This window comes from Vulpes lagopus, chromosome 7, assembly GCF_018345385.1.
Source record: "Vulpes lagopus strain Blue_001 chromosome 7, ASM1834538v1, whole genome shotgun sequence".
Classification (NCBI taxonomy): Eukaryota; Metazoa; Chordata; class Mammalia; order Carnivora; family Canidae; genus Vulpes; species Vulpes lagopus.
The window spans coordinates 116,160,436-116,173,563 of NC_054830.1; the positions used below are offsets into that span (position 1 = coordinate 116,160,436).

Consider the following 13,128-nt stretch of genomic DNA (forward strand, 5'->3'; position numbering starts at 1 on the left):
TTCACGCTGCACCCTGGTCCCCGGACTAAAGACAATATGCCCCAAACCCACAGCAAAGCAGCCAGTGTCTGGCCAAGGTCCAGCGGCTGCCGGAACGGAGTTTGCTCAACTCTTACCCAGGTCCCGGGATCCTGAGATTTGCACCGCAACCCTTTCTGCCCGGTTTTCACCCCCACGCCAGCCAAGACGCAAAATGTGTTCCAACAGCGCAGTTAGCCTCCGAGTAGCGTCCCAGGAGAGAGCGATACCTGGGGTCTCTGCAGGCTCCAAGGTGGACCGCGGAGGAGGCCGGCCTCGGCGCCTTTCCAGAGCCCTAGTTTTGCGAACCGAGGAAGTATTCGCCGCAAACTTAAACAAGGTTTTCCCCGTCTGGCCCAAGATGCTGGAGGAGGAGGGGAGTAACTCGAGCCGGGGCTGGGATGCGAGCAGTTGCCTCCGCCGCTGCAGCTGCTGCCGCTGGGGCAGTGACCGCAGGGGGGTGTCGCTTGGCGCCGCGCACTCCCCGGGGCCACCGGCAGGATCCCACCGACCGGCCCGACTCCGGAGGCCCGATCGCGCCTTCCGCCTCCCAGGGTGACCCCAGCAAAGAGTCGGGTCGCGAAGTTGGCAAACCGTGGGGTCACCGCAAGAAACGAACCAAGGGGTGGTGGAAAGGGTGCCCGTCTGCCTTTCGTGAGCGCCCCAGGGCCAAAGTCCCGGTGGGGGGGGGGGTGTTCTAGACGCTCTCCAAGGACTTGGGGTGCTGGGGACCCCGCTGGAGCGGCCAGCTGGCTGGACGGCGCGTCCCCAGCGGTGCCAGGGAAGGAGCGCAGATATGGGCAGGAGGGATGGATGTGACCTCCGTGCCGCGGTGTGCGAGGCGGCAACAAAGTGGTTGGGAAGGTGGAGCGAGGGACTCGGGGAGGGGGGCAGGGGGGGAGGGGGTGAGGGGTGAGGGGTGAGGGGGTCTGCTTACAGAGGCGGGGCAAAGAGAACTCTCGGGACCGCGGGAGAATCTGTCCAGGCCTCCGCCGGGCCCCGCGCGGAGATTTCTTGGGGAATGGCGCCCTCTGCCGGCCAGCCGGGGAGGCCCCGGGAGACAAACCCCAGAAAGAAGGGGGAAAGGTTTCTCTCCCTCTGTGGGTTGGCCAAGACGTGAATTCCGCAATCTGCTTCTCCAACTGTTCACCTTTTTCTTCTCTACCAAAGAATTTCCCCGAGTTCTGATCAACGCAAGCAGACACAAACCTCAAAGTTCTGGAAAGTTTTTTATACTCGGCTGAATTCTAGCACCTCCCACCACTCCTCCGAAGAAGCCTTGCGCTCCATACCCAGGCCAGAGGATCCTCCCCTACCAGATTTCTCTTCTTTACATTAAAATGAACTTTCTTTTTGGAGACATCCCAAATGCACGTGTCTCCTCCAGTCAGTAACAACATCTGCAAATAGTCCATACTCAAGATTACGCCTGAATGAATGGAATAAATAAGCAAACACCACCATCCTCCTAGGTCACCCTTGGAAGTTCCCAGGGAAAGGGGGCATTGGCTTGTTTGCTGTTTACATCACCGCCTCTTCTCCTAGGTAACAGCGCCCCCACTTTTTCTTCCGGGGACCACTCCTGCCACACCGTAGTTCCATCTGGACGGGAAGGTCTGTCAGAATGGTTCAGGTTTTCCAGTCCAAGAGCCGGCACCTGACGTAACTAAGCTCGTCCCTTCAGACTTTCTCTGCCAGGAATGTAAACTTTGATCAGAGCAGTGTAAAAGCCAATAAATCTGGAGCTGATGGACCCGATGACAGTGTACTAAAGATTGGCCATTAGCTCAAGTCACTTAATCCCCAAAGCTACCCTGCTTTATGTTTTATGAAACCTGGATGCTCCACCGCCTCTCATTTTTTTAGTCAACTATATTGGGATGTGATTTACATTCAATGTGTTGCACTCATATTAAATGTATGGTTTGATGGGTTTTGAGCAGTATATTCATGTAGCCAATACCATAATCAAGATAATGAATAATTCCATAACCTCAGAAAGTTCCTTTGTGCCATTCTGAAGTCAGTTTCCCACACCATACCATCCCCACCCCCTGAGCCGCTTTCTGTAACTACAGATTAAAATTGTCTTTTCTAGAGTTCCTAGACTGGAATCACATAATATGTATTTCTTTGTGTCTGGCCTCCTTCACTGAACATAAGGTTTCTGAGATTCATTGATCTTGATTGTATGAGCAGTTTTCTTTTTATTGCTGAGCTTCATTCCATTGTATAGCTATACCACAGTTTGTTTGCCCATTCACCAAATGCTGATGGACATTTGGGTGGTTTTGAACTTAGGCTCATTATGAATAAAGCTGCTAGGAGCTCTGCTATATACAAGTCCTTTTATGGACATACATTTTTTTTTTATTTCACAGCACTAGGATTACTAGTTTATACAGTAATTTTTACAGTAATTACTGGTTTATACAGTAATAAACCAGTAAGTGTATAATTATATAATAGTTATCCAGAGTAAACATGTCACTTTACCTTCACACCAGCAATGTATGACAGTTGTTCCACATCAAAAGTTGGTACTGTCAGTCTCTTTATTTTAGTCATTCTACTGGATATCCAGTGGTATCTCATTATGGTTTTAACTTGCATATCCCTAATAACTAATGGCAATGACTGTCAAAGATGTTTTCGTGTGTTTGCATGCCATTTGTTCTTTGAGGAAGTGTCCAAATTTTATGCTTATTTTTTAATCAGGCATGTCATTGCATTCTTGTTATTGGATTTGTAGGAGTTCTTTATATATTTTGAATACCAGGTCTTTGTCAGACATATGTGTGTAGCAAATATACCCTTCCAGTCTGTTTCTTGCCTGTCAATTTCTTAATGTTGTGTTTCAAACAACCTAAGTTCTTTATTTTGATGAAGTTGAGCTTACCAATTTTTTCTTTGATCATTGGGCTTTTTATGTTTTATCTAAATCATTGCTTACCCCAAAGTCATTAAGATATTCTCCTATGGCTTCTTCCAGAAGTTTAGTTTAGTTTTAGCAGTTATGTTAGGCCTGTGGTCCATTTAGAGTTAATTTTTGTAGATAGCATGCAGTAAGGCCATTATTTTTCATATAGATATCCAGTTGTGTCAGCACCGTGTGTCATAAGATTATCTTCTCCCAGTGAATAATCTTGGCATTTTTACTGAAAATCACTGGCTGCATAAGAATGAGTCTATTTCTGGACTCACTACTGCTTTCATTTGATTTATATTTCAATTCTCTGCTAATACCATGCTGTCTTGATTACTATAGCTTTATAATAAGATTTAAACTTAGGTATAATAAATTTTCCAACTTTGTTTCTTTTCTTTTGCAAAATTTGTTTAGCTCTTCAAGATTTTTTTTAAAGTCTTCATTATGAATTTCGGAATTAGCTTGTCAATGTTTTTAAAACTCACATTGGAATTCTGATTGAAAGTGCCTAGAATATCTGGATAACCTCAAGAAGAACTGATACATTAGTAGTATTGAATACTCCAATCTACAAACATGTTGTATCTATTAATTTAGGTCTCCTCTAATGTCTCTCAGCAATATTTACTTTTCAGCATACTAGTTTTTTACATATTTTTAAAAAATGCATCCCTAAGTTCCTTTTTATTTTTGATGTTACCCTAGGCTGAATTATTTTTGAATTTTAGTTTCTAATTGTTTGTTACTAGTATGGGGAAGTACAACAGAATTTTGTAGAGTAGCCTTATATACCTTGCAGCCTAAGTTTACTTATTAGTTCAAACAGTTTTTTAAAAGTTCCTCGTGATTTTCTATACACATATAGAGTGTAGCTTTTTATTTCTTTTTCTTGCCTCATTGCTCTGGATAGGATGTTCAGGACAATGTTGAATAAAAGTTATAAAAATTAATATATTTGCCTTGTTACCTATCTTAGAGCAAAAACAGTCTTTTACCAGTAAGTGGGATGTTAGCTGTAGATTTTCCATAGACACTATTTATTGGTTGAAAAAGTCCAGTTATTAAAATGTTTTTCAGCATGAATGACTGTTGAGATTTTTTCAAATATTTTGTGGTGCCAGTGCCCACACTGGCATTCCACTTCCCTCTTTACTACTTCAGCCATAGCTTGTCGGCAGCCTGGAGGTTTCCTGTTGAGTCTCGGCACCCTCTGCAACTCCCTACCCAGCTTGCCTTTGAACTGGAGGGTGTCTACTGAAACTCTGTTCCCTCTCCAGGCCCCTATGTGGCTCATATGTAGTCCAGAGGATTCCCACAGAGCTATTACTCCCTCTGCATGCTCACACTACCTGTTACTAGTCACCGATGTTTTACCTGCACTCCAGAGTGTTGCTTCCTTATGGCTAAGAGACTTCAGAGCAGCTCTAGCTAGCCTAGGCAAACCAGCAAACTTCTTTGCTATCCAGTATACTGAACTATACCTTCTCCAATGAGAAGAATCTCTAAACCCTTTCCAATTTTATCCTTTCTTAAATACTTTCCTGGCCCTACATTAACAAGAAGAATTGTCATATCATCAGTCATATTCACCAGAGTCAATATCCTTTATATTAAAATGCCCCTGTTTAACTGACAGTGTCCTTCTAACTCCTGATTGGACCCAGATTGTAATAAGGCATGATCTTTCTAGGGTCTCTACTGAAAGACCCCAGATGTTCACTGAAGACTATTCACTCTTCACTCTGCTTATCAGTCCTTCAAGGGCTATGGGAATTGATCACCTTTCAGGTTCCTGATTGGCATGTGCCTACTCTTCGTTTTACCCTATTCATCATGACTAATTTTATTCAGCAACAGAAGGACCCCATGCAAATTTCTGGGTATCTTTCCTTGTATAAACCTTTCCTCTTTGGTACACTGCCCTCCAAAATCCAGCCACCTCAGCCTCTCTGAATTCCCTTGTCTCTCCTGTGCTACCCTGCACCACAAGCAGTCCAGGAAGTAGTTCCAGCAGAAAGCCAGAGTGATTCTGGGGTTCATTGCATTTGCTTACCTTTTCAGAGACATCACAGGACTCTTGCTCAATGTTGTGTCAAACTTCATTTGTTTAAAGCTAGAGCATAAGTCTAGTCTAGTTACTCCTTTTTAGCCAGAAAAGGAAGCTCTTTTCCTTTATTTTTAGGATCTATTTTTGGAAAAAAAATTCTTCTGTATGTTTTCTATGCTTTTATTTCTATGTTTTTACTTATTTTTCTTGAGTTAGATAGAATTGTTTTTCACACTTTCTTCCAAAGACCCTCAAATGATATACACGCAGTATTCAGAATGAACACGTGAAGCATTTCAGAGCAAGCCTTGAACAACCTGTATTACAGCGAGACTTCTACTAACCTTTATTCTGAACACTATAGCATTATTAATATAAGGTTTTATGAGCTTTTGTTGGTGTTGGTAATGATAACTATACTATTCTGTTAACATAGAATTCATAATCTACTAAAACTCCAGTTAGTATTCATATTTGCTATTAAGCCTGACTTTTAAAGATATTATTTATACAATTAGTTGGGACTTTCATAGTACTTTTTTACAAGACTGTTCATTTAGTCCTTTAAAATTCCATTTTTCTATATGCTGTCATTCTTTAGAATTTGAGATCTTGGTGGAGCTAATTATTGTCCTAGTATGTTAGCCAGCCAAAATCATGAAATTTGAAATTTGATCAGCAAGCAATATTCTTCAGCAAATACTTATTAAACATATGGAAGCAGGTAAAATTCCAACATATTCTAACAGAGACATTATGCTCTGTTTATATTCATTATCATCTTGTAGTATGGTCATTCAATCATTTATAAGCACTACAACTCTATTATATCCAGCCCACTTTCTTCATCTGATCCACAAGGACTTCAAAGGATATTTTTTTATTACCTTATAATTGCAGATGTATTCGTATCCTTTCAATTTATCTGTCTGGTAATACTTCCAAGAAAGGAAATCAAGTCACCCTAATAGTTTTACCTCTTAAGCAAACAAGATTAGTTTCTTATACTCAGGACATCCCCCTCTGTAGTGCTCTCAGTCATGTCTTTAAATCTATGATTTAAAAGCTTGCTTAGTTACCGCAACAGAGACTTTACTTCCTTCCCATTAAAAATAAAAAAAATAAAATAAAGCATTGCAGAGTGTTAATTTATAAATATGGCACAAAGTTCACACTTTTTACTTCATTCAATCCTAACAGTAAAATGTATCCTAATTGCTCTTCTACGGAAAATGAAGGCTCAGAAAGATCACTTAACTCATGCTCACATAGGTAGTAAGCAGCAAAGGTAGGTCTGATTGCAAAGACCATGCTCCCTCTACTGCTTCATCTGCCTTAAAACTACATTTACCTATTCTAGTGTCTTGATAGCCCACTGAGCTCTTCCAATTCCACCAGTGTACTATATTTACTGACTTATCCCCGCATGAACCTTGAAAAACTGCTTGGTAGGGTTTGATTTTCCTTAGGAGTTTTTGTTCAGGAGTCTTAGAAGATCTTGGGTATACAGTTTCATCCTTCCACCCACCCCACCCCCAACCCCACCAGTACAAATACAAGCCAGATTGAAATAGATTATATCTTTAATCATAAAACTCAGCCAAAAGATGGCAGAAAATAGCAAGGTGGAATTCTGGTCCAATTAGTGTTCCCTCATATTCCCTCTCTTCAATCTCTTCCTCCTGACCTAGATTTTCTTTACACTTCTTGGGGCTGACCCTTGCCTATCTTTTTTAAAAGATTACTCTCTTGGGGCACCAGGTAGCTCAGTTGGCTAAATGTCTGACTCTTGATTTCTCTAGTGTTCCTTTATTGTGATGGTGAGGAATGCACTCACAGGGGCCTTTCAGTAGTTCTGTTTAAAGCTCCAGGGGTGGTAGGGCCAAGGTCACTGTATGACCAGGTTGACCTTGGGAATAGATGGCTACTGACCCCCCCCCCAACACCGCCCTGAATTCCCCTCTTGAGTGAAGGTGGCTCACTGATAATGTTCTGCACCAGATTTCAGCTCAAGTCATGATCTCAGACTTGTGGGATCAAGGCCTGCATCAGGCTCCATGCTCAGTAGGGAGTCAGCTTGGGATTCTCTCTCTCCCTCTCTCTCTGCCACTCTCCCTCTGCCCCTCTCCCCACTTGCACGTGCTCTCTCTCTCTCTCTCTCTCTCTCTAAAATGAATAAATAAGTGGTGCCTGGGTAGCTCAGTCAGTATCAGACCCTTGATTTGGGCTCAGGTCATTGTCTCTGGCCTAAGGGACCCATTTCCATGTCAGGCACTGGGCTCAGCACAGAGTCTGCTTATCTCTCTCTCTTTCTCTGTTCCTCCTCCCTCTCCCACTCTCTCTCTCTCTTAAAATAAATGTTTAAAAATAAAAAATAAATAAATATTTTTTTTAAAAGTTCACTCGCTTTTAAATATATTGGTGGGAAGAAGAGAAGAGACAGGACAATGAATAGGAAAATTTTATCTGCAGCACTTGACCAAGAATTAAAAATAAGGGGCATTTTTCTGATTTCTCTCATGTAAGATGTTTCCACAGATGTGAAAGATCTTGGTATCCTTGGGGAGACGGGGAACAATGGGATTAAAAATCTACCCATATTTCCCTTAGCTTAGTGTTTTTCAATTTTTTTGGTTTCATTTTTTTTGATGTTTGTTATCTCTAAAAATTTTTTATGTTTGTTTTATTTATTTTTTATTTATTTTATATAAATAAAATATATATTTATTATTTATTTATTTATTTATTTATTTATTTTATCTCTAAAATTTTTTGATGTTTGTTATCTCTAAAAATTACTTTTAAACTTTACGAAGCTTTAAAGGTCTATAATATTGTCCAAATTTAAGGTATATAACCTGATGATTTGAGACACTTATATTGTGAAATGATTACCACAGTAGGGTTATTTAACACATCCATCATGTCACATAATTACCATTTCTTTTTTGTGGTGAGAACATTTAAAATTTGCTCTTAGCAATTTTCAAGTATATAATACAGTATTGCTAACTATACTCACTATGCTGTACATTAGTTCCTCAGAACTTATTCATATTATAACTGGAAGTTTGTTCCCTTTGACTACATATTCCCATTTCCCTTACCTCCTAGCCCCTGGCAATGACCATTCTGTCTGTTTCTATGAGTTCATTTTAATTAGAATCCACATATAAGTGATACCATACAGTATTTGTCTTTCTCCAACTTACTTCCTTAGCATAATGCCCTCTAGGTCTATCCATTTTGTGTCAATTGCCAAGATTTCCTTCTTGTCCATGGCTAAATAATATTCCATTTAAAGATATATCACATTTTCTTTATCCATTCATTTCTCAAAGGACATTGATAGTGGTTCCATATCTTGGTTACTGTGACTAATTCTGCAATAAACATGGGGATGCAGATATCACCTCAAGGTCCTACATTCACTTCCTTTGGATATATACCCAGAAGTGGGTTTGATGTATCATTCATTAGCTCTACTTTTAATCTTTTTGAGGAAACTCCTTACTGTTTTCATAATGGCTGAACCAATTTACAGTTCCAATAGTGCACGTGGGTTGCCTTTCCTCTACAACCTCACTAACATTTCTATGTCTTATCTTTATAATAAGAGCCATTCTAACAGGTGTGATATGATAGATTGTAGTTTTAAAATGCATTTGCATTTCCCTGATGATTAGTGACATCGAGCACATTTTCATGTACCTGCTGTTGGTCCTTTGTATGTCTTCTTTGGAAAAATGTCTTTTCAGGTCTTCTACTCATTTTTAGAGCTTATTTGGTTGTTTTTGTTTCTTGCTATTGAGTTGTATAAGTTCTTTATATATTTTGGACATTAACTCTTTATGAGATATAAGTTTGCAAATGTTTTCTCACATTCTGTGAGAAATGCTTTTTCATTTTGTTGATTGATCATTTTGCTATGTATATTTTTAGTTTGATATAGTCCCATTTATTTTTGTTTTTGTTACTTGTGCCTTTGGTGTCAGAAAAATCATTGCCAAGATCAATATCAGGGAGCCTTTACCTGTGTTTTATTTTAGGAGTTTTATGGTTTACTGTCCTTTAATCCATTTTGAGTTAATTTTTTGAAGTAGTCTATAATGGTGCTCCAGTTTCATTCTTTTGTGTGTGATTATCCAGTTTTCCCAACAAAATTTATTGAAGACACTGTTCTTTTCCCTTTGAGTATTTCTTGGCTCCTTTGTCAAATGTTAGTTAATCAAATATTCATGGATTTATTTCTGGTCTCTTCTGTTCTACTGGTTTACACGTCCTTTTATGCCAATACTATACTGTTTTAATGACTTTATAATATAGATTGAAATTGGAAGTGTGTTTCCCCAGGAATGCTTTGACTTTCCATGGTGTTTTATGGTTACATACAAATTTTAGGATTGTTTTTTCTATTTCTTTGAAAAATTCCATAGGAATTCCAGTGGTAATTGCATTGAATCTAGACAGTTTGGGTGGTATGGACATTTTAACAATATTAATTCTTCCAGTCCACAAACATACATTTACTTGTGTCTTCTTTAATTTCCTTCATCAGAGTCTTAGTTTTCAGTGAACTGATCTTTCACCTCTTTGATTAGGTTTATTCTTATGTATTTCATTGTCTTTAATGCTGTTGTAAAGGCAATTCTTTTTCATTACATTTCCAGCTATTTCGTCATTAGTGTATAGAGACACAACTGATTTCTGTATTTTGATTTTGTATCCTGTGACTTTACTGGGTTCGTTAATCAATTCTAACAGTGTTCTGGTGGAGTCTTTAGGACTTTCAACATAAGATTATATTTTCTGCAAACAGATGACTATTCCTTTCTGATTGGATGTCTTTTATTTCTTTGTCTTGCATAACTGCTCTGGCTAGAACTTCCATTGTTATGTTGAAAAGGAGTGGTAAGAGTAAGCATGTTTTTCTTGTTCCTGATATTGGATAGAAAAGCTTTCAACTTTTCACCACTGAGAATGATTTTAGCTGTGGGCTTGTGATATGTAAACTTTAGGCTGAGATACATTTCTTCTAAATTTGTTGAGAATTTTATTCTTCTGCATGTGGATGTCCAATTTTCCCAGCACCATTTATTGAAGAGACTGTCTTTCTTCCAATGGATAGTCTTTCCTCCTTTATCGAATATTAGTTGACCATAAAGTTCAGGGTCCACTTCTGGGTTCTCTATTCTGTTCCATTGATTATGTGCCTGTTTTTGTGCCAGTACCACACTGTCTTGATGACCACAGCTTTGTAGTACAACCTGAAATCTGGCATTGTGATGCCCCCAGATATGGTTTTCTTTTTTAAAATTCCCCTGGCTATTCGGGGTCTTTTCTGATTCCACACAAATCTTAAAATAATTTGTTCTAACTCTCTGAAGAAAGTCCATGGTATTTTGATCGAGATTGCATTAAACGTGTAAATTGCCCTGGGTAACACTGACATTTTCACAATATTAATTCTGCCAATCCATGAGCATGCAATATTTTTCCATCTCTTTGTGTCTTCCTCAAATTTTTCAGAAGTGTTCAATAGTTTTTAGAGTATAGATCCTTTACCTCTTTGGTTAGGTTTATTCCTAGGTATCTTATGCTTTTGGGTGCAATTGTAAATGGGACTGACTCCTTAATTTCTCTTTCTTCAGTCTCATTGTTAGTGTATAGAAATGCCACTGATTTCTGGGCATTGATTTTGTATCCTGCCATGCTACCAAATTGCTGTATGAGTTCTAGCAACCCCGATGTTTATAGCAGCAATGTCCACAATAGCCAAACTGTGGAAGGAACCTCGGTGTCCATCAAAAGATGAATGGATAAAGAAGATGTGGTTTATGTATACAATGGAATATTACTCAACCATTAGAAATGACAAATACCCACCATTTGCTTCAACGTGGATGGAACTGGAGGGTATTATGCTGAGTGAAGTAAGTCAATCGGAGAAGGACAAACATGTTCTCATTCATTTGTGGAATATAAATAATAGTGAAAGGGAATATAAGGGAAGGGAGAAGAAATGTGTGGGAAATATCAGAAAGGGAGACAGAACATAAAGACTCCTAACTCTGGGAAACGAACTAGAGGTGGTGGAAGGGGAGGAAGGCGGGGGGTGGGGGTGAATGGGTGACAGGCACTGAGCGGGGCACTTGGATGAGCACTGGGCACTGGGTGTTATTCTGTAAGTTGGCAAATTGAACACCAATAAAAATAAATTTATCAATAAATAAATAAATAAATAATTTGTTGAGAATTTTTATCATGAAAAGATGTATATTGTCAAATGCCTTTTCTGCATCTACTGAGATTATCATATGATTTTTATTCTACATTCTATTAATATACCATATTTATTAATTGCATATGTTGTGACCATCCTTGTATCCCCAGGGATAAATCCCAGGAGCAAATGAGATTTATCTCTTTAATGTGCTGTTGAATTTGATTTCTTAGTATTTTATTGGGAATATTTGCATTTTATATTCATCAGAGGTATTACTCCATTGTTTGCTTGTCCTTATCTAGCTTCGGTATCAGGGTAATCATGGCCTTGTAAAATGAGTTTGAGAGGGTTCACCCTCTTCAATTTTGGGGGAGAGTTTGAGAAGGATTGGAATTAATTCTTCTTGAAATGTTTTGCTTAAATGTTTAGAAGAACTCACCCGAGGGACACTGGGTGGCTCAGTGGTTGAGCGTCTGCCTTTGGCTTAGGTTGTGATCCCAGGGTCCCGGGATCGAGTCTCACCTCAGGCTCCTCACAGGGAGCCTGCTTCTCCCTCTAAGTCTCTGCCTCTCTCTATGTGTCTCTCATGAATAAATAAATGAAAACTTAAAAGAAAAAGAAGAAGAAGAAGAAGAAGAAGAAGAAGAAGAACTTACCATATAATCTTTTCTTTGTTGGGAAGTTTTGATTACTAAATCAATCTCCTTACAGGGTATTGGTCTGTTCAAGGTTATTTCTTCATGATTTAATCTAGTTAGGTTGCATGTTTTTGGAATTTACACAGTTTTTCCAGGTGACCGCAATGTTGGCATGTAATTGTTCATAGTCCTCTCTTATGATCTTCTGTATTTTTACAGTATCAGTTATATCTCCTCTTTTATTTCTAATTTTATTTCAGTCTTCTCTCTTCTACAATATGCTAATTAAAAGCTTGTCAATTTAATCTTTTTCAAAAGCTACATCCTAGTTTTAGTGTATTTTTCTCCTGTTTTCTGGTCTTTATTTTATTTCTGCTCCTGATAATTGTCATTTCCTTTCTTCCATTAACTTTGGGCTCAGTTAGTTCCTTTTTCCAGTTCTTTGAGATGAAAAGTTAGATTGAAATTTTTTCTTTTCTTAATGTAAGCATCTATCACTATAAATTTCCCTTTAGAACTGCTTTTGCTGCATACCATAAAGTTTAGTATGATGTGTTTATATTTTTGTGCTTCAAGATGTATTTTTAATTTTCCTTTTGATTTCTTCTTTGACCCATTGGTTGTTTAGGAGTGTGTGGTTTGATTTCCACACTCATGTAAATTTTCTAGTTTTCCTCCTGTTACTGATTTCTAATTTCAAATCATTGTGATGGAAAAGGATATTTCTATGATCTCAATCTTCACAAGATTTGCTTTGTGACCTATCATCTGATCTATGCACTTGTGCACTAGAGAAAAATATGTATTCACTGCTACTGGATAGTATGTTCTATTCATGTATCTATTAGGTCTATTTGGTCTAAAGTAGAGTTCAAGTCCAATGTTTCCTTAAGATTTTCTGTCTGGATGATTCATCCATTGTTGAATGTGGGGTATTGACATCCCCAAATATTATTGTGTTATTATTTCTCCTTTCAGATCTGTATTTGCTTAATACATGTAGGTGCTCCAATGTTGAGTACACATATGTTTACAAGTGTTTTATCCTCTCGATGAACTGACCTGTTAATCATTATATAATGACTTTGTCTCTTGTTACAGTTTTTGGCTTAATGTCTATTTTGTCTGATGTAAGTACAACCACCTCTGCTTTCTTTCAGTTTCCACTTGAATTGAAAAATCTTTCTCCACCTCTTCATTTTCAGCCTATGTGTGTCCTTAAAACTGAAGTGAGTCTCCTATAGGTAGAATGCAGTTGGGTCTGCTTTTT

At 38.7% G+C, this 13,128-nt stretch overlaps 1 protein-coding gene across 1 annotated transcript in view; it reads right to left on the bottom strand.

The window, feature by feature from the left end:
- The window catches only part of MEGF10 (multiple EGF like domains 10), a 170,255-nt gene extending 170,039 nt beyond the window's left edge, over positions 1-216 (bottom strand). The window contains exon 1 of the mRNA XM_041764746.1: positions 117-216. The gene's annotated coding sequence lies outside the window, so the exon portion shown is untranslated. The remainder of the gene's footprint in view (positions 1-116) is intronic.
- Positions 217-13,128: the final 12,912 nt, after the last annotated feature.